Source organism: Tamandua tetradactyla, chromosome 6 (genome assembly GCF_023851605.1).
Source record: "Tamandua tetradactyla isolate mTamTet1 chromosome 6, mTamTet1.pri, whole genome shotgun sequence".
Lineage (NCBI taxonomy): Eukaryota > Metazoa > Chordata > Mammalia > Pilosa > Myrmecophagidae > Tamandua > Tamandua tetradactyla.
The window spans coordinates 165,351,261-165,375,604 of record NC_135332.1 but is presented as its reverse complement, the minus strand read 5'-3'; the positions used below and the strand labels follow the sequence as shown (position 1 = coordinate 165,375,604).

At 37.8% G+C, this 24,344-nt stretch overlaps 1 pseudogene; it reads left to right on the top strand.

Annotated features, from left to right (window-relative positions):
* Positions 1–13,757: 13,757 nt before the first annotated feature.
* LOC143686875 (ferritin light chain pseudogene) lies at positions 13,758–14,171 on the top strand (annotated as a pseudogene).
* Positions 14,172–24,344: the final 10,173 nt, after the last annotated feature.

Below are 24,344 nucleotides of genomic sequence, written 5' to 3'. Positions count from 1 at the left end.
ATAGAACAAGACAGAAGATCAACAAGGAAATAGAGAAGTTAAATACTTGATAAGTGAATTAGACCTAACAGACATACATAGGTCATTGCATCCCAAAGCACAAGGTTATACATTCATCTGTAGTGCTCATGGAACATTCTTCAGAATAGATCATATGCTGGAGCACAAAGCAGGTCTTTATAAATCTAAAAATACTGAAATTATTCAAAGCACTTTATCTGAGAACAGTGGGATGAAGCTGGATTTCAATAACCACCAAAGAACAAGAACATTCACAAATAAATAGATATTAAATAACACATGCCTAAATAACCAGTGGGCCTAAGAAGGAAGTGCAAGAGAAATTAGTAGCTATCTGAAGATGAATGAAAATGAGAATACAACTTATCAGAACTTATGGGATGTGGCAAAGGCTGTGCTGAGAGGGAAATTTATTGCCCTAAATGCCTATATTAAAAAACAAGAAAGAGTAAAAATTGAGAACTGAACAGCAAACCTGGAGGAACTTGAGAAAACAGCAAACTAGACCCAAAGCAAACAGGGGAAGAGAAATAACAAAGCAGAGATAAATGAATGGGAAAACAACAGTACAATAGAAAGAATCAATAAAATTAAAAGTTCATTCTTTAAGAAAATCAATAAAATTGATGGGTCACTAGCAAGACTGACAAAGAAAAAAAAGAGTGGATGCAAATAAAATCAGAAATGAGAAGGGGTTACAACAGACACTGAAGAAATAAAAGAAATCATAAGAGGATACTATGAACAACTACACGCCAACAAACTAGACAACTTAGATGAAATGGACAAATTCATAGAGACACATAAACAATCTACACTGACTCAGGAAGAAATAGAAGATCTCAACAAACCAATCACAGGCAAAGAGATTCAATCAGTCATCAAAAATTGGTTTCCTACAAAGAAAAGCCGAGGGCCAGATGGCTTCACAGGGGAACTTTATCAAACATTCCAGAAAGAACTAACACCAATCTTGCACAAACTTTTCCAAAAAATTGAGGAAAAAGGAACTCTATCTAACTCATTTTATGAAGTTACTCTCAATTCAATAACAAAAGTGGGGAAAGATGCTATTAGAAAGGAAAACTATAGACCAACCTCCCTAATGAACAGAGATGCAAAAATTCTCAATAAAATATTAGCAAATCGAATCTGACAGCACATTAAAAGAATTATACACCATGACCAAGTGGGGTTTACAGCAGGAATGCAAGGATGCTTCAACACAAGAAAAACCAATGAATGTAATATAGCACATAACAAATAAAAAGGGAACAATCACATGATCATCTTGATTGATGCTGAAAAAGCATTCAACAAAATTCAGCATCCTTTTCTCATAAAAACTCTCCAAAAGATAGGAATCAAAGATAACTACCTCAATATGATCAATGGTATATGAAAAACCATACTCAATGGACAGAGACTGAAAGCCTTCCTCCTAAGATCAGGTACAAGACAAGGCTGCCCATTGTCACCACTATTATTCAACATTGTGAAAGAAGTTCTAGCTAGAGCAATCAGGCATGACAAAGAAGTAAAAGACATCCAAATTGGAAAAGAAGAAGTAAAATTCTCATTATTCGCAGATGATATGATACTGTACTTGGAAGATCCTGAGAAATCTACAGCAAAGTTATCTGAGCTAATAAACAAATTCAGCAAGGTGGCAAGACATAAAATTAATGTGCAAAATCAGTAATATACTATGCACAAGCAATGACCTAGCTGAGGAGTCAGTCAAGAAAAAAATTCCATTCAAAACAGCAACTAAAAGAATTAAATACTTAGGAATGAACTTAACGAGGGATGTAAAGGACTTGTACACAGCAAACTACATAGCATTGCTAAAAGAAATCAAAGATCTAAATAGGTGGAAAGATATTTCCTGCTCATGGATAGGAAGGTTAAATATAGTTAAGATGTCAATTCTCCCAAATTGATCTACAGATTCAACACAGTACCAATCAAAATTCCAACAATGTACTTTGAAGATTTGGAAAAGCTAGCTACCAAATTCATCTGTAAGGGAAAGAGGCCCCAAATAGCTAAAAAGCATCCTAAAACAGAAGAACAAAATGGGAGGATTGACACTCCCTGACTTTAAAACCTATTATAAAGCCACAGATGTCAAAACAGCGTGGTACTGGCACAAAGACAGAAGCACTGACCAATGGAATTGAATCGAGAGTGCAGAAACAGACCACCAAATCTATGGTCAACTGATTTTTACAAGGCCCCCAAATCCTCTGAACTGAGACAAAATGGTCTTTTCAATAATTGGGCGTGGAAGAACTGGATAGCAATAGCCAAGAGAATGAAACAGGACCTCTATCTTAAACCCTACACAAAAATTAACTCAAAGTGGATCAAACACCTAAATGTAAGAACTAGCACCATTAAGCTTCTAGAAGAAAATGTACAGAAACATATTCAAGACCCAGTAATAGGAGGTAGCTTCTTAAACTTAACACCCAAAGCAGAAACAACAAAAGAAAAAATAGATAAATGGCAATTCCTCAAAATCAAAGCTTCTGCACTTCAAAAGACTTTGTCAAAAAAGGTGAAGAGGCAGCCAATTCAATGGAAGAAAGTATTTGGAAATCACATTTCGGACAAAGGATTAATTTCCTGCATATACAAAGAAATCACACAACTCAACAACAAAAGAATAAACAACCCAATTATAAAATAGACTAAAGATATAAATAGGCATTTCTCTGAAGAGCAAATACAGATGACTCAAAAGCACATGAAGAGATGCTCATTTTCATTGGCTATAAGGGAAATGCAGATCAAGACTACAATGAGATACCATCACACACCTATAAGAATGGCTGCTATTAAACAAACAGGAAACATTTGTTTATAGGAAACTATAAACGTTGCAGAAGATGTGGAGAAACTGGGACACTTATGTCCTGCTGGTGGGAATGTATAATGGTGCAGCCACTATGGAAGACGGTTTGGTGGTTCCTTAGGAAACTAAATATCGAGTTGCCCTATGACCCAGCAATAGCACTACTTGGTATATACCCAGAAGACCTGAAAAGAGCGACACAAACAAGCATTTGCACACTGATATTCATAGCAGCATTATTCACAATCATCGAAAGATGGAAACAAACCAAATACCCATACACAGACAAGTAGATTAACAAAATGTGTTATATACATATGATGGAATATTATGCAGCAGTAAGACAAAATGACATCCTGAAGCACATGATAAGATAGATGAGCCTTGAGGATATAATGCTGAATGAAATTAGCCAGAAACAAAACAATAGATACTGTATAATTCCACTTTTATGACCAGCAAAAGGTATAATCAGAGGCTTATAATATAGAATATAGGTGACTTAGAGATACATAGAAACTAGAGATGGGTGAACTTAGCTAACAAGGTTGAATTACATGTAAAGGAATAGATAGGAGTGAAGGTGATTCTCTAGTGGGTCTAGAAGTAATATTACCATATTGAAGATGAATAACATTGAAAAGGGTTGTTCAGACCTACATGTCCCACTGACTTACACTAGAAATATGAATTAGTTCTCATAAGAATTACTTCAAAGATATGATTCTTGTATAAGGAGTGTTTAAGTCCAGGGTATATGGGGAAAACTGCTATTGCATGCTATGAGCTATGTTCAAAAGGAAACCATCAGCACTACCACAGTAACAACAAAGGTAAACAAGGGGGTAAGGGACAAGAGGATTTCCTATTGGGTGAGGGTGTGTTTATTGGTTTTCTTTCTCTTGTGAACAATGAAATTATCTAAAATTGAGAATGCTGATAGACTGTAGACTTTGGGCCTTCTACATGATGCCCTATGAATGCAGGTGGCTGAAGGATGCATTGACGGAGAAGTAGATTGGCGAACAATGGTGTATACCTATGAATGAAGGTTGTGCTGCTACAAAAAGGAACAAAGTCATGAGGCATGCAGTGATGTGAATGAACATGTGGGACATTTGGTGAGAAAAAAATAAGCCAGAAACAAAAGAATAAGAATGGTATGGTTACCTTTAGAAAATTCTTATAAGAAAACAGGGGCCTAGATTGTAAACTTTTAGAGCCAACACATTAAGTCTGGAATGGTGATTATTATTTCTGGATTTTAAGAGGCTGTTTTATATATATAACCTGATATTTACAGAGAAGAACGAAGCTGAACAGGTTGGGGTTAAAGTAATTCAGAACATAGGGGTAAGGAAGACAGTGGCTATATTTTAGAACCACGCATACTCTTTGAGACCAATGGAAGAAAGGTTTATTTGATCTGGAACTGAAATTTTCTGTAGTGCATAATCTAATTCAACCTATCTGTATAGCTCATTTGGATAACTGAAACACAGGGAGACAGAATAAGAAAGAGGTCCTTTAATCTTGTCTAGATTACTGTAATGCCTGGAAACATCCTAGGGTATATTAAGCAGATAATCAAAGAGTATTGGCAAAGTCCCCTCAGGGAGGGTAGAAAGAATATGGAATTTTTAAACCTTACCATCAAGGAATCCCCAGATACTATGTCAAACTTTAGGGACATCCAAACCAATAGGCCATGCCCTCGATCATGAGACTTACTCTTATGAAGCTTATATAGGTAGTGGAGAAGCTTAGACTACCTATAGGAATACCTAAGAGTTACTTCTGGAGGACTTCTTTTGTTGCTCAAATGTGGCCTCACTCTCTGTAAGCCCAACTCTGCAAGTGAAATCATTGCCTTCCCCCCTACATGGGACATGATATCCAAGGGTGAAAGTCTCCCTGGAGACATAAGAGGTGACTCCCAGGGATGAATCCAGACCTGGCACTATGGGATCCTGACCAAAAGGGGGGAAAGAAATGTAATTAATAAAGTATCAGGGGCAGAGACAGCTCAAATAGAGTCAAGAGGCTATTCTGGAGGTTGCTCTTACACAAATTTCAGGTAGACCTTGCTACCTATCATAACCTGCCAAACCCCAACCAGGGCCATTCCAGCCAATCCTAAAGAGCACCTAGGGCAACAGATAAGATTCCAAAGGTTTCCATGCACTAGAGTAACTTTCCAGAAACCTACAACCTCCAGATGGGTCCCTGGTCCATATAAGTCCTGAAACCTGGTCCAGCCTCTCCAGAACATCAGATAGCACCTTCTCTCTACCCCATATTAGTGACAGACCCTTCCAATATCAAAAATTTATAATTGTCATAGCCCAAGCAACCCTAAAGAGTAGTATAGAAAAATCAAAGGTGATGGTGGAGTTATACATAGAAGATAGGATTATGAATGAATCATTCAACTGATACCTCTTTTAGTCTCCAGTATTTTACAGCAGCTGGAAGTAAAAACCTAAAATTATGAAATTGTAACCCCTATCAAAGTCTGAAACAGTTCTACAACTAATTGTGGTGCTGTGCTTTGAAATGTATAGCTTTTTCGTATATATGCTATTTTTCACGGAAAAAAAAGTCGATTGTGATGATAAAAAAAAAATATTTAAGCCCACTAGCTTCCTGTATTCTGGAGCAGCTAGAAGGAAAAATCTGAGAGGATCATGTGGTAGCCTATGACAAACTCTGGGTCTGTCCAGTAACCACCTGTTGAAGAGTGCTTTGAAAACTACTGCTTTTTTTATTTCTTCGCTTTGTATATATGTTATACTATACAATAAAAGAAGTAAAAAAAAAAATTTTTCTGAAGCAGCCTCGATAGCTTCAGAGCCAGGTCTCACAAAAGAGGGAGCTGACTCAAAAAATAACAGTAGCACCAGAAATCTATCATACACAGCAAAAGTTCTAGCAATTGGGTCTTGCAATCAGCCTCTCAGTAGCAGGCATCTAATTCAAATTCTCTGCTCTGGAGGGTCCTTGGCAAGTTTCTAGCTGTTCTTCTATTATTATGACAAGTCCTTTTGTGTGTCTTCTCTTCCAGTTCCCCAAGAGCCAGGACCTGAGTGAGCTGAACAGTCGCCGGGATAAGGCTTCCCTGTTGAGGAGAACACTTCTCACAGGTCATTTCCAGGTGATCACTTAAAGAAGTCTTCCCTTTGGCTCCTGTGCCTTCCCTCTCTGGCACAGGGTGCTACTGGTGAAGAACAAAACTTGTGCAAAAGGTGACTGTTGCAACAAGCAGGCTAGATCCATCCACAGACACGTCTGATTTGATTTGCACAATACTGGCTTACACAGGTTGTTTTTATTGTTGTAATTTAATGTGTGGCCCCAATTTTCTAATGGGGAGATTTCAGATAAAAAGCCATATTTTCAGCTTCCTTGAAAACCTGGAGTATCAGAAAATACTAGCCACAGTCAGCAGGTGGTTAGTATTCAAAAGGCACTTGAGTGCTCCAGGTCACCAGTCCCCACCCCTCCTTACTGTGAAACACTCAGAGCTGTACCCATTTACTTCTTTGCCTGACCCTGTAGGCATGTGATGTAGGAAACATTAAGGTAAGGAGTTATATGCAAATGGGAGTTTATGGTGAGGGAGTCATTTAAAGAGTCACCTTAGTACTGTCCCAATTTCAGGTTCAGAGACTATGGCTAGTATAATTTCATGGCTGCTGGCAACTAAAGCAGAAACTTTGAGATGGCTTCTAAACACTTTGTTCGGCCAGGATCCCTGCAAGCTGCTGCCTAAAAGGTAAGTGATCCTTTCATCTATTCTAACAGCCTAACCTGGCCTTGACCTGAGGACTTAAAGAAAGGACAGAGACAAAGGAACAGCTCTTGGAGCACTGGACCATTCCCAGTCCACATTCTTATCTGCCCTAATAACACCTGTTGCAAAACACAGTGATAACAGGATCTCCTTGCCAAACTGCATGCTCCTTCTGGTTAACAGATGGCCCAGAGGGGTAGATACCTCATGCTGGTAAAACTGGACACTCACACTCTGCACTAGCACATAATACTTTGGTCTGAGGAGAAATGCTTAGGTTTGTGGTCAAAACACAGTTCATAGGCCAAATTGGCATTAGACCCTGGGCAAATCACTTAATCTGTCTCTACTTCAGTTTCCTCATCCAAAAAATGTAGATAATAACATGTACTCCACTGGATACTCTGAGGACTAAATGCAACAATAGGTGTACACTATCTTTTTCACCCATTTAGGGAACAAAATAATTTCAAATCCAGTTACCTTAATATTTAAATGAAATTAAGCTCCATCCACCCTCACCCTCATCTCATTAACATAAGACATTTATTCTTGCCTCCTGCAGGTTCCTGCACCCTTGAAGGTTTTCTCCAATTCTAATACTTAGTCCTAGTTTTCTAGAGAGAAAAGCTGGCCAGTTCCACCAGTAGCTGCATTTTATGTATTTATTTTTTCATGCTCCTGCAGCTGTCACTCTCTCAGGGCGAAAGTCAACTGGCCTCCTTGGTGCTCTCATTTCCAAAGCATCTCACTACTTTGTCACATGCCCCAAACCCCCAAACCTATGAGGCTGGTTTGTCTGAAAGAACAGTTCAGTTCAGGCAGCTGCTGTGGTTGGCAGCCACTGCTCAGTAGGGAAGTAAGAAACTTTGTGGATACAGGAGGAGAGGTCTCTCTCCTGTGTTGATATATTCTCGTAAGCTTCATCCCCCCACTGCAAACTTGTGTTCTCAGTTTTCAACATGACGGATTTTTAGGTCACCCAGCTCGTCTAGTGGACATACACTCTCAGCATTTTTCCCAAAGCATACCTCCAATCTAGCATGGCCAAGTTGGAAATTGTGTCCAGACTCAATGTCCAGATTCAAGTACAGTGACAGAAGCATTTCATTGAGTGACTTCTTAAGTGCCCCAGACCCCTGAAGCCTCTTCTCACATTCTCAAGCCCACTCCCTTCTCCTACCCTTGGACAAGCTTGTTTCATTCCTGGGAAAAGCCCTCGAAAATGTAAAGGATCCAACCTGGTACCTAACAAAGAGTGGTTGATTTTGTCCCTACTGCCTTGTGATCACAGACCCCCCTGTACCCTGGATTTGAACCACACACACTTTTGACCATCAAATGACTTAGAGACCATGTAAGACAGAGACTATATAATAACTTGAGTTATTATTTGGGAGAAGAGCTGCTTGGGGATCTTGCCCTAAGGAAAAATGTACAGTGGGACATATGAGCACAGCTTAGGAGGGGCAAAGAGTGTAGTAGCTGAAAGCATGGATGCTGAAAGCAGATCATCTGAGCTTGAAAACCAGTTGAGCCACTTTCTTGATTTTGTGAGCTTTGGTGAATTAATTAACCTGATTCTGCCTCAATTTTCTCACCTGTAAAGTGATGCTGTCATAAGGATTACATAAATTAATATAAGTCCTTAGAATAGAGCCTGACATGTACAAACGACTAAAGTGATTTTTTTCTTATTTGGAGGACTTGATCCCCCACACTCCTCCAATCCCTTGCTCTCATGAAAGTAGAAGTTTCCACAGAGAAGATGAGTACAAAGTCATTTATATTTTAGTATGGTACTTTTGAAAACCAAAAGGAGGAAACTTCAGACCCTGCAATGCTGAGGAGACATGGTTTCCCAAATGATATTTCTTTCAATCCTCACTTTTACTTTCCATACAAAGACAAGGTAAATATGTGATTGCCCATTTTGATATATCTATATTTTTGAAATCTGTTTTTTGTTACTTGTCAATAGAAGGGAATTTTTATGTCTGGTGAAGTTGAAAGGCTCCCAAATTGTATTATCCTTCTTTCTCACTCAAGTTTAGAATCCACTGAGAGTCAGAAAAGAGTTGGGTAAATAAAGAACAAAATTTCAGATTCAATATGATAGAACTGAAAAGAAAATGCAGCTTCAGTATACAATTTTGCTTTCTTATACTAATCCCTAGAATTGGACAAAGCTAGTCACAGGGAGTGTTTCCCGGCCTATCTCAGACCTCCTCCCTTCAAGACAAGGCTTTTGCTGATGAGATTCTAACGTGGCCCTGAAGAAAACAGAAATTGTGCTTTTTTTAGGCAGGCATACCCCCAAAACAATGAAGCTATGCAATTCCCCATCTCCTACATTCACCAATAAAACATCACCCCTTCTTCCCAGTGTGGAGTGACTAAAGGGACAGAAAGAAGCCACTGTGTTCTCTGATTGTCGCCTCTTCATGTAGAAACATATGAATGGGGGTCAGTGTTCCTCCCCTAATGATGACATTTAAGTATGACTTCTTCATTTCCAGCCATGAAAACTCGGTTATGCTACTTAATCTCACTGAATTTCCTAATACTTTCAATGACACCAATATCTTTCAGTGTGCTTCCTACTTCTGAGATTCTTTTCCCCTCTGAACTCTTCAGAACTTCTTCAAGTTCCAGAAATTCTCAAGAAGCCCAGCGTATCCCAGGCCCTGTTCTTAGCCCTCTTCTCTTCTGACCCTTGGGGGATTTTGTAGGGTTGAGTTAAAACAGTTTATGATTTCACTGAGCATTTTTATTCATTGCACAAAACTGTCTTTCTGCTGAGCTCCAGGTTCATGTAACCTATTTCTTATTGAACATCTCATCTTTGTTATCCTGCCTGCATCTCCCCAGGCACTATAACTTTATCTTTGAATCTCCAAATCCCAGGACATGGCTTGCCTGATACATAGTAGACCCTCAAGAAAGAAGGAACAAAGGGAGGGTAATTGAGGGAAAAGGTACAATAAAGTAGGAAGGAAGGAAGAAAATGGAGAAGAAAAGAAAAGATGGAAGGAGAGACTGGGAAAGTAAGCAAAAAAATTTAAAGAGCATTATCTTTACTGGTAATGAAAAGGAGAAGCCATATTTATGAAATATAGGCATAGTTCTAACATGCATTAGCTTTACAAATTGAAGCAGTTTCTTAAGCTTTCTGAACTTATGTTTTCTCATTTATAAAATGGAGAACAATACTGATTTCAATGTTTTGATTTGAGAAGCAACCAAGCTAATGTCTGTGAAGGTGTCTGGTATCTGAAATAAACAATCAGTAAGTACTAGTTAAATGAAGGGGTAGGTAGGTATATTAAATCATCAGTGTTCTGCTAATTGCTGCATTTTTTAAGGCTCCACTGGGCTTTACTCCAGGCTTCAAAACCCAAGAATCATGGATTATGTCCATAGCACTGCCACCATCCAGAGGAATTTCACTTGGGCCTCTTCCTACAAAATCACATCAAATATAGGAGTGTGGGATGGTTCCAATCTACCTTCAGGTGGGTGGGGCAACACATTCTCATCCACACAAACTGCTGCAACCACTGGGTCACTTGTTAACAGAGCAGACCACAGCTTACCTGCAAATGTTTTAATTATTAAAGAAATATAGCCATAACTAGCTTCTAAAAACACTGCAGCTCAACAAAAAATGACAGAGTTTGCCTCAGAATAGTCACCAAAGGTTTCCCACACACCGTTGAAGAAAAAGTGAACTTTCTGCCTTGGATTTCTCATTAAACTGCCCTGCAATGGAATGAATTTCAAAATCTCTCCCATTGCTGTGAGTCTTAGATGCCAAGGTATTAAATTTGGCTTAGATAGATGGGAGGGTGCATTTAGGGATTGGGTTCTCAGTTCCTGCATTCGCTTTACTTGGCTAGAAACTGGCTTGGTGAGAACAACAATTTTTTTAAAAAGGATATTGTATATAAGTCCCTGAAGGATAAGGAATATCTTAATATCTTTGAATCCTCATTTTGTACCAAGTAAGCTCTGGACACACAGTAGTTAATTGCCTGATGAAAGAATATAAGAAAAATCAAATGAAGGAAGATTTGAAAAAGTAACTGAATGAATGAATGCATTCAATAGGACTTTTCAAAGTGCCTAAAGAACAACAAAGTGTCTAGACCTTGGGTTTACCCATTTAGGAACTAGATTTTATGTAGAATGATTAGAGTCTCAGGGTCTTAACCCATATCAACCAGACTCATAAATCTGTGCTTAATTAATCAGTGTCAAATTAATAATAATTATTATTATTATCTTACAAACCTTAACTTTGAGCATACAAAAATGCTTAGTACAATTTCTGACTCAAAGAGGTACATAACAATATTTGTTGACCAAAACATTTAGTCTTTTTAACAAATATTTAATGAGTACAATCTGTAAACAGGCCCTAAACTTATCATGCGGAACACATTGGTGAACACATTTCTAAGTATATGTGCTACCTGACAACCCTCTCCAGTGGGGAAATCTAAATTTAAAATTAAATTTAAAAAAAAAAAAAGAAAGAAAGAAAAAAGGTTGGTTGGTGCCTCTAGAATTCTAATTTCCTAATTCTGATTTTCTCTGAAAGAGAGATTTGGATGGTTCTCAAGGATAATTGCATCAAATGCTGACAGGTTGATATTTACATCTTTCTACTCTTGTCCTTGTACCTCATTTTAAGGACCAGTACCAAATACTTAAGACCATGGCTACTGTATTTCATTCTGGGTGTTCTCTTTCTCTGGAATCTCTTTAGCTTGAAGCAGACTGTTGCATATTCTCTCCTTATTTTATTCATCTCTATAGTCCCAAAAGTCTTGCCAAGTGCTTGTCATTCACTGGGTATCCAGCACATTTCAAAATCCAACAAAATGATGGCCATATATTCAGAGCCAGAGATACATATGCTCACCAGCATTGAACAATTTATAAGACTAACAGAACTACTGAAATCTCAACTGCCATGATACTAGAAAAATATCCAGCATGGCACTACTAAAACCAGAAAGGTACAGAGAAGAACCAAAAAGAGTTGTGATTCACAGTTAAGAAATAAAATGTTAAGTAAGGTAATATAATGCGTCTATATTTATACATCAATATATGCTGCAATCCATAGAAAATTTCTGAACAAATAGTCAAGAAATTATTAATAGTGATAAGCACTAGGGACTGGGACTATGCAATCAGGGGATTGTTATTTTTTGCATTTTTCTCTACCATCTGAAATTGTTAACCGTGAGCATATACTATTTTCCTAACAAAAAAAAATTATAGCCATTAATGCCTAATTGAGACTTTCTTCATTACATAAATGGAAATAGGCAAGAGTACTTAAGAGGAAATACATAGCTGTCCCACGCTCTCTGTATCTGAAACAAATACTTGAGGAAAACTTTAGTTTCCATTTCCAGTGAAGATGGTCCTTTACTAAGCCATATAACTGAGGAGTAAACCATCATGACCTGGACTAGCTCAATCCCATACCAGATACAGTGCCCAGTGTATTTTGGACTGCAACATGGGTTAAAAGGCAATGTCTGTGACCCAATTTTTAGTCACCAGAGTTTATTAGCACATATCAAACAATATCTCTTCTGTTCTTAAAAAGTGGATTAACATGGAATGTGCTGTCTCTGCTATGATCCCTTAAAAGGGCTGCATTTGCAGAGCCAAGGAAGGCCATCTGAGGTGGAGGCTCATTCCTGCTTCATGTGCACTTGGAAGTTTTCTCTAAGTACTCTCCCAGTGCCATGCTCCTAAGGCCGCAAGTGTGCACCCTGTGGAGTTGAGCCAAGGAATCTGAGCACGTGTCTTTCATCAGTGCATTCAAGGGCAACACCACAAAAAAAAATTATTTCAGCTGTTTCCTAGTTCAGTTCTCATTCTTATAAAAGTGAAGGGTCAGCTAATGGAAACATTTGCTTTCATAGTCAGTATGAGTTCATGTTGAAAGAGGAGAATGTTTCTTAAGTAGAAACTGCAAGAATTTCTTCAATTCATCAGGCAATCAACAATTTTCATTTCCTTGACGATTTTGCTGAGTGTCTGGTATTGGGGCAGAATGTAAAAGTGGTGATTTTCTAACATGGGAATCTGAAAGACTTGGGTCTCCTTAGAGAGATCATGTCAAATATTTAAGGTTCACCCACATGCTATCTCCAGCATTCAGTCATTCTGAAAAGTAAATAAAGGTAGTGACAGGAAACATTCTCTCCTTAGCATAGGAAAACCAGATTATCAGCTTATTAGAAATGGGTCCAATGTAATGTTAACAGGAAGAAAATTAATTTCTCATGAAGGATGATAAAAGTTCTTCTGATTGAAAAAGTTTTTCATAAGGCTGGGAAAAATTTTACAGTATATTATTCATTCTTTTTGCCTGCCTAGCCCCTTTGAGCACCTACTCAATGATACTGTCAAAGACCACATTATCCTCACATTTATGGCCAACTGATTTTTGACCAGGTGGCAGAGACCACTCAACTGGGAAAGAATAGTCTATTCGACAATGGTGCTAGGAAAACTGATCTCCATTTGCAAAAAAAAAAAAAAAAAAAAAAAAAAGGAGGAGGAGGATGCCTACATCACACCATATACAAAATTCAACTCAAAATGATCAAAGACCTTAATATAAGAGCCAGAACTATCAAATTCCTAGAAGAAAACAAACACAAGGAAGCATCTTCAGGACCCTGTGTTAGGCAATGGTTTCTTAGACCTTCCACCCAAAGCACAAGCAACAAAAAAAATTAGATGAATGGGACCTCATCAAAATAAAAAACTTTTGTTCCTCAAAAGACTTCATCATGAAAACAAAAATACAACTTACACAATGGGACCACACCCCAGCAGTGCTGTGGATCTGTCTCTTGCTTCAACAGTGTTTGAACAGAACAGACCCAGGAACTCTTCCCCCACCTCTTCAGTCACCCTCCTACTGTCTCTCCTGTTGCAACCCCCAGGACCATCTTCTGGGACCAGCTAACACTGTTTATGTTTGTTTATTTAGCACCTCATTGTCAACCAACCGTGATCTCCCAGATCCATCAGAATTATTCCGCCAATATGGAGGCTTCTCGGAATCACCTGGTCAACCTGCCTCTGCAGGCCTTCTATACCTACCTCTCTCTGGGCTGCTATTTTGATCACGACAATGTGGCCCTGAAGGGCATGGACCATTTTTGCGTGGAGTTAGCCAAACAGAAGCTCAAGGGCATGTTGTGTCTCTTGAAAATGCAAAATCAGTGGGGCAGCCATGCCCTCTTCCAGGACATGCAGAAGCCATCCCAAGATGAGTGGGGTAGGACCCTGGACGCCACGGAAGCTGCCCTGGTCCGGGAGAAGAGCCTGAACCAGGCCCTTCTGGAACTGCATACCCTCGGTTCTGACGATGTAGATCCTCACCTCTGTGGCTTCCTGGAAAACCATTTCCTAAATGAGGAAGCGAGAAACTCATCAAGAAAATGGATGACCACCTGACCAACCTTTGCCCACTGGCCAGCCAGAAGGCCAGGCTGGGCAAGTATCTCTTTGAAAGGCTTGCCATCCAACACGACTAAGAGCCTCCTGAGCCCAGAGGTCTTTAGGGGAGTCCTCTGCATTCCCCTGACATCCAGGCTTCTGCCTGAGCCCCTCCATTCAGCCAGGAGGATCTTTTTAACCAGCAACCCTGCTGGCCTCTAACAAGCTGTGAACCAAGCATGAACAATACAGCTTTTTTTGCACCAAAAAAGAAACCTACACACTTGGAGAAAATATTTGGAAACCACATATCTGATAAATGATTAATAATCCAGTATATATCCTTCAACTTAACAACAACAACAACAAAAAAAAAGACATTAAAAAATGGGCCATCTCTCTCTAGCCAACACAATAAGCAAACTCACCACCCTCCCCCTGTCTATGTGGGACATAACTCCCGGGGGTGTGGACCTTTCTGGCAACATGGGACAGAAATCCTGCAATGAGCTGAGACTCAGCATCAAGGGGTTGAGAAGACCTTCTTGACCAAAAGAGGGAAGAGTGAAATGAGACAAAATGAAGTGTCAGTGGCTGAGAGATTCCAAACAGAGTGGAGAGGCTATCCTGGAGGTTATTTTTACGCATTAAATAGATATCACCTTGCTAGTCAAGATGTAGCAGAGAGGCTGGAGGAAACTGCCTGAAAATGTGGAGCTGTGTTCCAGTAGCCATATTTCTTGAAGATGATTGTATAATGATATAGCTTTCACAATGTGACTGTGTGATTGTGAAAACCTTGTGTCTGATGCTCCTTTTATCTACCTTATCAGCAGATGAGTAAAGCATATGGAATAAAGATGAATAACAGGGGGAACAAACGTTAAAATAAATTTAGAGTGAAATGCTGGTGATCGGTGAGGAGGAGGGGTGGGGAGTATGGTATGTATAAATTTTTTTCTGTTTTCTTTTTATTTCTTTTTCTGAATAGATGCAAATGTTCCAAGAAATGATCATGATGATGAATATGCAACTATGAGATGATATTGTGAATTACTGATTATATATGTAGAATGGAATGATCAAAAGTTACGAATGTTTGCATTTGGTGTTTTTTGGTATTTAAAAAAAATTTAAATTACTAAAAAAAAATGGACTAATGTTTCTTGAAGATAATTGTATGATAATATGGCTGTCGCAATGTGACTGTGTGGTTGTGAGAGCCTTGTGTCTGATACTCCTTTTGTTTACGTTATCAATGAACAAGTAAAACATATGGATTAAAAATAAATAAATAATAGGGGGAACAAATGTTAAAATAAATTCAGTAGATTGAAATGCTGGTGATCGGTGAAGGGGAGGGATATGGGGTATGGTATGTATGAATTTTTTTCTGTTGTCTTTTAATTTCTTTTTTCTGAATTGATGCAAATGTTCTAAGAAATGATCATGATGATTAATATGCAACTGTGATGATACTATGAATGAATGATTATATATGTAGAACAGAATGATCATATGTTAAGAATGTCTGTGTCTCTGCTGTCAAATTTTTAAAAAATATTTAAAAACTAATAAAATTTTTTTTTAATTAGGAAAAAAAATGGGCCAAAATCATTGCCTTCCCCCCTATGTGGGACATGACATCAAGGGGTGAAAATCTCCCTGGTGACGTGGGAGATGATTCCCAGGAATGAATCTGTCCCTGGTACCATGGGATCAACAACTTCAGCCTGACCAAAAGGGGAAAAAGAAGTGTAACTAATAAAGTATCAATGGCAGAAAGAGTTCAAATAGAGTAAAAAGGCAACTCTGGAAGTTGTTCTTACGCAAACTTCAGTTAGACCTTTCTACCTATCATAACCTGCCAAACCCCAACCAGGACCATTCCAGCCAATCCTAAAGAACATCTAGGGCAATATGTAAGATTCCACAAGGGTTCCATGCATTAGAGTAACTTTCCAGAAACCTACAACCTCCAGATGGGGTCCTGGACCAGATAAGTCCTGAAACCTAGAGGGCCCATCCTCTCCACAACATCATAGATTCATCTACCTACCCCATATCAGTTACAGACCCTTCCAACATGAAAAAGTTAGAATGGCAATAACCCAAACACCCCTAAAGAGAGGGATGGAAAGATTAAAGGTGATGGTGGAGTTATACAGAGAAGACAGGATTTAACAAATGAATATGATTGCCAAATCATTAAACTGATAACTCTTTTAGTCTCCACTACCTTAGAGTAGCTAGAAGTAAAAACTTAAAATTGTGGAATTGTAACCCATGTCAAAATTTGAAATATGTTTTACAACTGTGGTGCTATGTTTTGAAACTTACTGCTCTTTTTGTATATATGCTATTTTTCACAAGAAAGAAAGGAAAAGAAAAAATCGATTGTGGTGATAAAAAAAATATTTAAGCCCTCTAGTCTCCTAAGTTCCAGAGCAGCTAGAAAGAAAAATCTGAGAGGATCGTATGGTAGCCCATGACAAACTCTGGGATCTGTCCTGGAAGTACTTGTTGAAGAGTGCTTTGAAAACTATTGCTTTTTTATTTCTTTGCTTTGTATATATGTTATATACCATACAACAAAAAAGTTTTTAAAAAAATGAGCCAAAGACTTGAATCGACGTCTCTCCAAAGAAGATACACAAATAGCCAGAAAGCACAAGAAAAGATGCTCAACATCATTAGTCACTGGGAAATGCAAATCAAGACCATGAGATGCAATATCATACCCATTAGAATGACTGCTATTTTTAAAAAAAGGAAACTAAGTATTGGAGAGGATGTAGAGAAATAGGAGCACTCATTCATTGCTGGTAGCAATGTAAAATGGTACAGCTGCTGTGGAAGACAATCTGGTAGCTCCTTAGAAAGCTAAGTATGGAACTAACATACGACCTGGCCATCCCACTACTGGGTATATACCCAAAAGAACTGAAAGCAGGGGTTTGAACAGATACTTTCACAGTGATGTTTGTAGTAGGATTATTCACAATTGCCAAAAGATGAAGTGACCCAAGTGTCCATCAACTGATGAATGGATAAACAAAATGTGGCATATTTCTACAGTACACTATCATTCAGTTGCAAAAAGGAATGAAGCCTAGAAACATACAACCACACAGATGAACCTTGAAGACACCATGTTGAGTGAAATAAGCAAGACAGAAAGGAATGAATATTGTATTTTCTTACTGATTTGAAACAATTAGAATAAGCAAACTCATAGAGTAAAAATCTAGAATACAGGTTACCAGGGGACAGGGTGGAGCTAGGGAATGGGAATTTAAGCTGTAAAATATACAGAATTCCTATTTCGAATGATGGAAATGTTTTGGTAATGCATGATGGTGATGACAGTACAACAATGTGAACACAATTAACAGCACTAAAATATACATCTGAATATGATTAAAAGGGGAAATGTTACATTGTATATATAAGAGAATAAAAAATTTTAAAAATCCATTGCTCTAGTTTAAAAAAGCTGCCAGAATGCAATATCCAGAAATGGAATGGCCTTTAAAAAGGGAATTTATTAAGCTGAAAGTTTACAGTTCTAAGGCCATGAAAATGTCTAAATTAAGGCACTAACAAAGGTTTACGTTCACTGAAGAAAGGCTAATGCCATCTGGAACACTCATGTCAGCTGGAAAGGCATGTGGCTGGTGTCTACTAGGGTATTTGGCTTCTGGACACCTCTGTCAGAAGCTAGCATTCTCTCCTGGCTTCTCGTTTCATAAGGCTTCCTCGGGGGCATTTTCTTTCTACAACCTCCAAAAGTCTCTTGTTATGTGGGCTCTGAAGCTTTTATCAAAATTGTACCCCCTTACAGGACCCCTATAAGCCATCCACCTTGAACAGCGGAAACATATCTCCATGGAAACCACCTAATCAAAAGATCCAACCCACAACTGGGTGGTTCACATCTCCATAGAAACAACTTAATCAAAAAGATCCCACCCAACAATATTAACCGGAATTAAAGAACATGGTTTATCTTGGGTACATGACAGTCTGAAACCTGTACAACCATGGAACTACACTATACAAGCAGTGAATCCTAAGTTAAACCTTAGACTTTAATAGTACAATTATTAAAATATGCTATCACCAATTGCAACAAATGTTACACACCAATCCAAGATGTTGGTGGTCAGGAGGTATGTAAGAATCATATATTTTAGGTATTTTATGCATGATTGTTCTGTAAGACCACAAATTCTCAAATAAAGGAAAAGAAAAAAAGACATGCCTGTTCCTGTCTTCTTGTCCGACCATTTTTATTACCATGGGGTAGAAGTCTGTTTCACCTCCAGCCATCATACTTGCTTTCCAGAAAGAAAGACAGTCAGAAGGCCAAAATCTTTCTACTTAATGGAAGGCTTTCACATCAGCCTTAGACTTACTGTTCAGAACTATGTCATATGGTCAGTTTAGCTGGACAGTAAATAGGAAAATAGAATATTTAGCTCCTGGAACCTCTATGTTAGAGGTAAGAAAGGAGGTATTTGGGAATTGCTATTGAGTAAGCCAATCCTTGACCAAGGCAGGGAGGAGGGAGAAGACATCATTGATGTAATGAGTTGTTTATTTATGTCAGTTTTTGGAAGGTTTTTTTTTTTTTAATTATCATTTTTAAAATTTTGTATAAGAGAAGTTACTAGGTTTACAGAAAAACCATAAAATACAGAGTTCTTGCATACCATCCTATTATTTTTTAAATAATTTTATTGAGAAATAGCCACACATATAGTCCAACCATGTTATACAATCATGACTCACAATATCATCATGCAGTTATGTTATTTTTCACCATGATCATTTTTAGAACATTTACATCACTCCAGAAAAAGAAAAAAAAGAACTCATACATTCCATAGCCCTTACCCCTCCTTTTCATTGACCTATAATGTTTCAATCTAACCAATTTTTACCTTTTATATCTTCCTATTATTTATTTATTTTCTACCATTTTTTTTAGTCATCTGTCCATATCTTGGACAAAAGGAACATTAGTATAAGTCATTTTTAATTCTACATTAAGATGAGGAACAGGGCTTGTGGAGATTGCAACAATTGCCAAAAATATAGAGGCAGGGATTTTAAGCTTAGTCATTCTGTCTCCAAAATTTTTGCTCTTAAGAACTTTCTTTGCTTTTTGACAAGAGTCTAGAGCCTTCCTTTAAGCACCTCAGGCCAGAGCAATGCTTTCTATTAAGATGTAAGAGGAACAATCACATCTATAGTTGGCAAGATGCCTGCTTTACTGGCTTTAGGACACAGTGGGATTGACAATTCAGTTGATTATTCAAGGCAGAAGCTAGCAAACCCTACCAGCCTACTGTAGTTGCTGCTTTTTCAATACAGTAGGCAAAAATACGTCTATACTGTGGGCAAGGATAAGGTCTCCAACAGGATTTAAGTATCAGTAATTGCCTCCATCTCTAGAAATAGTTTAAATTGACAAGCTAATATGTCTTAAACTGCCATTTTCTTTTAAGCTGTAAGAAGGATGTTTAAGCCATTTTCCTCAAAGAGAAAAAAAGCAAAAGGTAGGGTTCTCAGAAGTTTTGTTAAAAAAGGTGATCAAGAAGGCATTTCTATTTCATATCAGTCTTTTTTGTGTCTGGTTTATTTCACTCAACATTAGATGTTCAAGATTTATCCATGTTGTTGCATGTATCACAGACATGAAATAAAAAGAAATAAGCAAATTAAGAACCATAACTAGAATACAGGTTACCAGGGGCCAGGGGGCATCAGGTTGGTAAATGGAGAGTTAATGCTTAAATTGCACAGTTTCTATCTGAGGTGAAGGAAAAGTCTGGATAATAGATAGTGAGGAATAAAAGCACAACATTTTAATTTAAACAGCACTGAATTATATATTTGAACGGTATTAAAAGAGAAAGTGTTAGGTTAAATATATATTACTAGAATAAAATTTTTTTTGAAAACCGTAAGGCTGTAGGACACAGTGAACCCTAATGTAAACCATGGACTACAGTTAATAGTACCATTATAATAATAGTTTTTCAACAACTGACACATACGTAACACATTAATGCAAGGTGTTAAAAATAGGATGTTATATGGGAACTCCTCTGTACTTTCTGCGTGGTTTTTTGGGTAAACTTACAACTTCTCTAATTGAAAAAAGGCATTTATAAATTGTGATTGCTAAACACATTAGTGATGGGTGGGGTTGGGGGAGTGGTGCAAAGTTGGCTTCCTGATACTGAAAACTGTGGGTAAACTGGTGCACAAAGCAAAGAAGAGCAGAATATTAGATAAAAATTAGATCACATATGGAAAAGAATCTTCATTTCGTTCAGGACACAAGATTTCTGCTTAACTCCGATGCTTACTTATTTAAATGAAATGCTTATCTTCACAGTGTGTTGTAATGGTTAGGGCTGAACTTTATAGAATGTAGAGCTTCATCATTTCAAGGTCATCTCTCCTTAGAAGGTTCTTCCACACAACACAGCATGAGTCACCGACAAAAGCACAGCACCTGTGTCCTTAAAAAAAGGAAACTGAACTACACTGTACATAGAATAAGGTGTGCAGCTGTAGTGCTGAGGATAAGGGACAGAATCAGAGAACCAGCTTCGAAAATAGGGCCACAGTAAATGACTCACTCATTTATTCCACAAACCTTTAATGATCACCTACAGCTAATCACTAGGACTCTAGTTATGACTTAATCACAAACTAAGGGAGACAGAAGTCTACTTTAGAGCAAGAGCTCGATTAAATCAGGTACCATCTCACATATTAAGAGCTACCTTGAGAATAAGCCAATCGTAAACGCCCTTCCCAGGAACAAGGGGAAAATTAGTCTGCTATGACTGAGAGTGTGAAAAACTACTTCTTACTATGACTTAAAGGGTTCTGAAATCTTAACAAGCAGGAACCTTTTGTTAAATAATCAAACAATTAGGAGATTTTTTGAGTCACACAAGGCTTACACCAAAGTAAGCAAAAAGCCATTAGTCACCTGCTGGGGTATCCAACTGTTTATTCAACATGGTCTTTGAAGTAATCTAATGCATATGAATTGAATTATTGGAGATATTAATGGTCATGGGGTGTGAGCTGGTGACCAATTTACCTTAACAATTTTACGAATAATGTATCTGAACCAGGCACCAAGCTCACCACTTCTTCATAAACTCCAGCACCCACCACATCAAGTAGTAAATTTTGTATCGTTTTGAAATTGTCTCCCATATTGTACTGTAGTTTCACTTAGGGTAGGGAATATTGCTTCTTTTTTGTCTGTGTACACTCAGTAGTTAACACAAAGCTAGAATAAAGTAGATTCACCACAGGTTAATTTTTAATCATATGAAAGTATGAGCTCATTTCCCTCTCAAAAAATAAAATTTATATGGTTAGGAAAATCACTTAAGTCAGAGGTTTACAGATAACTAATCTTAAATTATTTAAATAAAGAGAGAAAACAGATGGGTAAATAATTTCATTTAAACATACTGCTGTATTCTTAAAGGAAATCCCCCATGTTTCCCCATGGATTTACATGGAAAGGAGAAACAATTTTCTCATCTGGATGGTCTTTTTACTCATAGATACCCTGGACATGACTTAATATTTGCACAATATATAAGACCCAGTCCACAATATCTTACTCCATTGTTTCACCACTTACTTATTAGATTTTTAGGCAGGTTTGCACCAAGACATGCAGGAATTCTCAGTAGCTAGTAATTTGGTGCTATTTCCAGCTAATGTTCAATATTTATTTAGTTGAGTAGGGAGAAACAGATTCATCCCTAAATAAAATTTATACAGAAATAGGTTCACTTACAAATTCAAATCCACTTGCCAAAGCACTAAAATAATTTGGCAAAATCATTTTCTTGTCTCTGCAGTTCCTGTTTCTCGTTAGTTTTCTTGTAATATTTAATTAGCAAGGCACCTTCTGGGAGGCATATTAAAGTGTGCAAAATTTAAATAATAAAACAAATCCTGGGGCACAGCACTACATCATGCATTATTCATTTTTAGAATTTCAACAGACTTTCAGCTATGTCTGGACACGCGAGTCAAAACATTCAACAGTGATAGTTGGGTACTAATAAGGAGGGCCGTCTCTCTTTTCCACTTGAAGGAACCCTCTATTTTGGCAGGAAGAAGACTAATAAACCAAACAACTAATACGTGGTGAAACCTGAGGCACCAGAATTCTTATTTATTCTAGGAATATTCTACCACCCCACCTCCAATCCAAATTCTGAGACAATGCTCATATGCCATGTTTCTGCACACTGGTTAAGACCTGAGAAAAATCCAAAGGGGTGCCTTAGAGAGCCCCATTCAGTCGAACAATAGAACCTCCATGGACTTTAAGGGTGCTGTCCCTCAGAAGCCTCAGCAGAAGCCCAGGAGAAGAGCTTATCTTGAAGAAATGTGTAAGTGTGGCTTTTGTCTAATGAAGTAAAATTTTTAAAGATTCACAGGAGACCCAAAGACTTCTGATGAAAAATGAATTGGCAGAAAGTCAACAGTGATTATTAAAAATATATATATACTCCTTCTTGCCTCCATTGTTCTGGAGCAGCTATAAGGAAAAATCTGAGATGATGGTATGACAGCTCATGAAAAACTCTGGGATCTGTCAGTTAACTACTTTGAAAAGCGCTTTGAAAATTATAGCTTTTTCTTTCTTTGCTTTGTATATATGTTATATTATACAAAAAAAATGTTTAAAAAATGAATTGGCAGAAATATCAGTAGCTTTTATTGAAAGGGACAGAGACAAAGAAGATAAAACATCTTTAGATCCCTAAACTTCTAGAGGCAGGAAGCAGACTAAGAAAACTACACACCTGAAAATATGACTACCTTTCATTTAAAAGGAAAGATGACTCAGAGGGTGAAAATAAGAGTCACAAGGCAGAGTAAAGAACTATAGGGAATTATTCCCAAGTCTTTATTCCTAATCAAGAATCTTCCAATCTGTGTCCCCTCTGGATTTCAAAATTGCTATGGACTCTTCTGTGTCTCCAATTTTCCACTTTTTTGAACAGCAGTAACTATAGCAACCATCCTATGTGATAACACTTTTATATGGTGAATGCAGGAGGGAAGGATAATTTGCCTTTTTGGTTCACAGGTCTTCTGTTTGAGAGGGACTGTGCTCAATGCATTGTACTTGAACTATTTACTTAGGAAAACCATCCACACCTAGGTCTAATTTAGATGAGAAGATTCTTGACTTTGAGCTGATGCTGTTCTAGGATGAGAATCTGAGGAAACTTGGGAGGAGTTGAGGGTATTTTTCATGTGGGAGGGCTTTGAATCAGTGAGAACCCCAGGGGACACTATGACTGACAGCCTCCAGGATGTCCACAAATGATTCTCACATCTTGGTATTCAAGCCTTTTATAATTCTTCATACAGTGAATAGGATTGACCAGTATAATCGATAGGATATTGCAAAAATGATGGAACACAATTTCCAATGCTAGATCATAAAAGACACTGCAACTTCCACCTTTCTCATTCTTGAATCACTAAATTGGAGGAAGATGACCACCATACTGTGAGGACACTCAAAGAGCCATATGGCGAGATACACATGGTAAAAAATGAGATCATCTGCTAACATTCAGATCAACTTACCAGCCAGGGATTCTTTAACCCCACTCAGGTGACAGGTGACAGCAGCCCTGGCTGTCTTTTTTACTGTAACCTCATGAGAGATCCCAAGTCAGAAGCCCCCAGCTAATCTACTACTGAGAATCTGTGCAAGATAATCTTTATTTATTGCTATGCTGCTAAGTTTTGGGGAAATTTGTTATGCAGTAAATTTGTTCTATAGGCTTTGGTGTAATGCAAAGTAGTATAGTCTACATGTACTGTAAAGTACAGATGCCTACATGGCAGTGAACTCCTAAAATAGAAGCTGGATTATTCCAAAATTACTTGTATCTAATTTTGAGAATCCACATTTTTCCCAACATGAGATTAATTTGTAAAAAATATAAAGTTGGCACTAGAATTCACAATCATTAACATGAGTATATTAACACTCAAAAGCTATAATAGATCTCAGTGAAATTTGCAGCATGAGCCTTCTGAAAATTCACCCCTCCTTAAAAGCAACCAAAAATTGGCAAAAATTGTCTGAATCAATTGCTTCTTCAACAC